The following is a 5,000-nucleotide window of genomic DNA, read 5'->3' on the forward strand; positions in this document are numbered from 1 at the left end:
CCTGATTCCCCGTTACCCGTTACAACCATGGTAGGCGCAGAACCTACCATCGACAGTTGATAAGGCAGACATTTGAAAGATGCGTCGCCGGTACGAGGACCGTGCGATCAGCCCAAAGTTATTCAGAGTCACCAAGGCAAACGGACCGGACGAGCCGACCGATTGGTTTTGATCTAATAAAAGCGTCCCTTCCATCTCTGGTCGGGACTCTGTTTGCATGTATTAGCTCTAGAATTACCACAGTTATCCAAGTAACGTGGGTACGATCTAAGGAACCATAACTGATTTAATGAGCCATTCGCGGTTTCACCTTAATGCGGCTTGTACTGAGACATGCATGGCTTAATCTTTGAGACAAGCATATGACTACTGGCAGGATCAACCAGGGAGCTGCGTCAACTAGAGCTGAGCAGCCGGCCGCCCGGGAGTGTGTCCCGGGGGCCCGCGCGAACACGCAAGCGTCCGCTCAATTATTCTGCAAACAGGAGGAGGCTGAGCTCCCCTGCACAACACACCTCGAAACCCTCTCAGGTCCCGGCGGCGCGCAGCGCCGTCCTAAGTACTTGGTCGGGTTCGAGAGAGGCGCAATCGCCCGGAGTTAGGCGAGTAGACGCTTTAGGTGCGACCACCCGTGCTCCCAACTGAGCTTGCCGCTGCCGACAGAGGCCCGGGAGCGTGCTGTCGTGGCATTGCCGGCGGGAGACAACACGCGCCACCTACGGTGACCGGCAGCTCCAACGCCAGCGCCACAGAAGGACAAAAGCCCCACTTGGGTGCCGAAGCGAACTCTCCCAGCACAGCGCACGCGCCAACACGTCCGCACAGCTGCGATACAAACCACCTGCGAGAACCGCTGGGGCGACCGAGCAGCAGACGGCGTCGCGGCGCCGAGCGCCGGGCGGCGGCGCATCCTCAGCGCACACAGTCCTCAATCGGACCAGCACACTGCAGATGGCCACCGCGCTTCGCACCGGGCCCGCGAGGACCTACTTTGGCCGCAAGGCGCCGCGAGCAGGGGGCGCCGGCGCGCAGCTGCGCCGCCTGCCGCGTCCGTCGGCCGGCGCGCCTGCCACTGGCCGCCCCCACCAGCCGGCTGTAGCGCGTGCGCCCACGCACCGCGCTGCCAGCACGCCGGGCGGCCCCCCCTCACCGGCCGGGGACGGTCCCACCCAGCCACCGCCGCGTATCGCCTCACACCCAGATCCCCTTTCGCGTTCGTGGGCATGGTGGGTCCCCTTTCACGTTCGTGGGCATGGTGGGTATCCCTGAAACAACCGGTTAATAGCTCGACCGATCGTCGCCAACACTGATTCACCTCTAGCGAGAACAACCGCACCACAACGGGTTACCTGTTGTTCATTTGCGTAACGTCACCAGCAAACGTAGACGTCCATCGCCATTTGCAACGAGTATTGCATGCCTGTGTCAGGTGTCACAACACACTACGTCTGCCCACATAGACGCAACAACATGTGCACGCCTCGAGAACACGTGGAAGGTAGCCCCCGTACGTATGCGGTGTCCATTGCGCGAACGACTGTCAGCCGGCCTCTGCAGGATGTCGCAGATGTGGAACGCGGTGCAACATGCTATCACGGTGTGTGAGAAGAGACGACTACGTCCGAATACACGCTCCACTACATCAACAGACTGCTCATGCTGATCGCCATCCAGGGCGTCCGTTCCTCCCACACGTCTGAATGGCGTACCACACTGCAATCCAGCTCTTATAGGGAGACGACACGTAGCTGCGTGCACAATATTTGGACTGTATGGTCTGCCGTTGCTAGGCGCAGTCGTCGTACGGTCACACATGTGCCACGATGTATCATTCAGTACATACGGACCAATGTGCAGTACAGTTTGTGGGTTTTGCGTACATCGGCGGACAGGTGACAGGCCGTACCACAACGTAGGCTGAGTACGTCGGCATGCGAAGGGCATTGAACATGCAAACTTCTCAACGACCAGCTTGCGAAGGCAGGGGGGAAGGGGGGGGGGCATGTACGTCCTGCTGCTATCCACATTACAGTGTATAGCAGGAGCATGTGGAAAGTCAGCAACACCTGCAAGGTGTTTAACATGACGCGATACACAGGGGACCGGGCAGTGCGAATAGCGAACTATATTGCGAGGGTTGCGGTTAGGCAACACTACACTAATTTAACGAGTTGCATAACAATTACAGAGCAGGTTCAGCGACAACGTGCGTCAGGTTAAGGCGCAATATAGGTTAGGTTGAGGCACAATATAGGTTAGGTTAAGGCACAACATGGGTTACGTTAAGGCACAAATTGGGTTACGTTAAGGCACAACATGGGTTACGTTAAGGCACAACATGGGTTACGTTAAGGCACAAATTAGGTTACGTTAAGGCACAAATTAGGTTACGTTAAGGCACAAATTAGGTTACGTTAAGGCACAAATTAGGTTACGTTAAGGCACAAATTAGGTTACGTTAAGGCACAAATTAGGTTACGTTAAGGCACAAATTAGGTTACGTTAAGGCACAAATTAGGTTACGTTAAGGCACAAATTAGGTTACGTTAAGGCACAAATTAGGTTACGTTAAGGCACAAATTAGGTTACGTTAAGGCACAAATTAGGTTACGTTAAGGCACAAATTAGGTTACGTTAAGGCACAAATTAGGTTACGTTAAGGCACAAATTAGGTTACGTTAAGGCACAAATTAGGTTACGTTAAGGCACAAATTAGGTTACGTTAAGGTACAATATGGGTTAGGTTAAGGTACAATATGGGTTAGGTTAAGGTACAATATGGGTTAGGTTAAGGTACAATATGGGTTAGGTTAAGGTACAATATGGGTTAGGTTAAGGTACAATATGGGTTAGGTTAAGGCACAACGTAGGTTAGGTTAAGGCACAACGTAGGTTAGGTTAAGGCACAACATAGGTTAGGTTAAGGCACAACATAGGTTAGGTTAAGGCACAACATAGGTTAGGTTAAGGCACAACATAGGTTAGGTTAAGGCACAACATAGGTTAGGTTAAGGCACAACATAGGTTAGGTTAAGGCACAACATAGGTTAGGTTAAGGCACAACATAGGTTAGGTTAAGGCACAACATAGGTTAGGTTAAGGCACAACATAGGTTAGGTTAAGGCACAACGTAGGTTAGGTTAAGGCACAACGTAGGTTAGGTTAAGGCACAACGTAGGTTAGGTTAAGGCACAACGTAGGTTAGGTTAAGGCACAACGTAGGTTAGGTTAAGGCACAACGTAGGTTAGGTTAAGGCACAACGTAGGTTAGGTTAAGGCACAACGTAGGTTAGGTTAAGGCACAACGTAGGTTAGGTTAAGGCACAACGTAGGTTAGGTTAAGGCACAACGTAGGTTAGGTTAAGGCACAACGTAGGTTAGGTTAAGGCACAACGTAGGTTAGGTTAAGGCACAACGTAGGTTAGGTTAAGGCACAACGTAGGTTAGGTTAAGGCACAACGTAGGTTAGGTTAAGGCACAACGTAGGTTAGGTTAAGGCACAACGTAGGTTAGGTTAAGGCACAACGTAGGTTAGGTTAAGGCACAACGTAGGTTAGGTTAAGGCACAACGTAGGTTAGGTTAAGGCACAACATAGGTTAGGTTAAGGCACAACATAGGTTAGGTTAAGGCACAACATAGGTTAGGTTAAGGCACAACATAGGTTAGGTTAAGGCACAACATAGGTTAGGTTAAGGCACAACATAGGTTAGGTTAAGGCACAACATAGGTTAGGTTAAGGCACAACATAGGTTAGGTTAAGGCACAACATAGGTTAGGTTAAGGCACAACATAGGTTAGGTTAAGGCACAACATAGGTTAGGTTAAGGCACAACATAGGTTAGGTTAAGGCACAACGTAGGTTAGGTTAAGGCACAACGTAGGTTAGGTTAAGGCACAACGTAGGTTAGGTTAAGGCACAACGTAGGTTAGGTTAAGGCACAACGTAGGTTAGGTTAAGGCACAACGTAGGTTAGGTTAAGGTACAACGTAGGTTAGGTTAAGGTACAACGTAGGTTAGGTTAAGGTACAACGTAGGTTAGGTTAAGGTACAACGTAGGTTAGGTTAAGGTACAACGTAGGTTAGGTTAAGGTACAACGTAGGTTAGGTTAAGGTACAACGTAGGTTAGGTTAAGGTACAACGTAGGTTAGGTGAAGGCGCAATGTAGGTTAGGTTAAGGTACGATATACCTTAGGTTAAGGTACAATATCGCTTAGGTTAAGGTACAATATAGCTTAGGTTAAGGTACACGTTGTAGGGAAAGGTGTATTTTGGGGGGGGAGGGGGCGGCAGGTTCGTTGATAGTGATTATCGTAAGTGCATGCCTGCGGGATCATCCGATTTGTCACGTCAGGATGCACTTGTGGCTCATGACAGGCGGCGCTCCGATTCCAAGGTTGTGGCAGATCTGTGTCTTTCATTCCTGCCATTGTTTGTGTACTGTGACAGGAGGCAGTATTGTGATGTTGGGTGCACCCCTGTGTAGGACATGTGTGGGTGTTCGTGGCTTAGCTGAGCAATGGCGGATGTCGGAAGGGTGGGATATTCTGTTTTCTGGGTGGACCTCCCGGTCTGGTTATGATAGTGTGGATTGTGTAATGTGGCGGAGAGGATGCACCGGATGTTCTTCCATGCTGGTGGTTAGATATTGTGTGTGTGCCTGTTAGAGGCAGAGAGTAGTGTGTGATAGTGTCTGGCTGACGTGTGGTTCTCATTGTGTGCAGAGTCTTTCAGCATGTATAGGGACGGTTGTATATATTATCTGTATTCTGATGGCTCTGCATCTATTACTAATCAGTGCCGTGTATACGGTTACTCTGGTTCCAGTCGAAACTGTTCTATCTCTGTACATTAGTGACACTGCGGCTCCACTATGTTGCCGCCCCTGTCGGCCGTTTCCCCCAGTGTGTGGCTAATGATTATCAGCAATCAGTCTATTAGTCAATACCGGTAGTGTGACGACGTGAAATGTCCGGGATGGGGGAAGCTACACGCTTCCC

At 50.5% G+C, this 5,000-nt stretch overlaps 1 non-coding gene across 1 annotated transcript in view; it reads right to left on the reverse strand.

The window, feature by feature from the left end:
• LOC126443759 (small subunit ribosomal RNA) overlaps positions 1 to 389 on the reverse strand; it is a 1,909-nt gene extending 1,520 nt beyond the window's left edge. The window contains exon 1 of the ribosomal RNA XR_007582159.1: positions 1 to 389. This exon is cut by the window's left edge and continues 1,520 nt beyond it. This is a non-coding gene — a ribosomal RNA (small subunit ribosomal RNA).
• Between the last annotated feature and the right edge of the window lie 4,611 nt (positions 390 to 5,000).

The sequence above is a fragment of the Schistocerca serialis genome, unplaced genomic scaffold (genome assembly GCF_023864345.2).
Source record: "Schistocerca serialis cubense isolate TAMUIC-IGC-003099 unplaced genomic scaffold, iqSchSeri2.2 HiC_scaffold_183, whole genome shotgun sequence".
Classification (NCBI taxonomy): Eukaryota; Metazoa; Arthropoda; class Insecta; order Orthoptera; family Acrididae; genus Schistocerca; species Schistocerca serialis.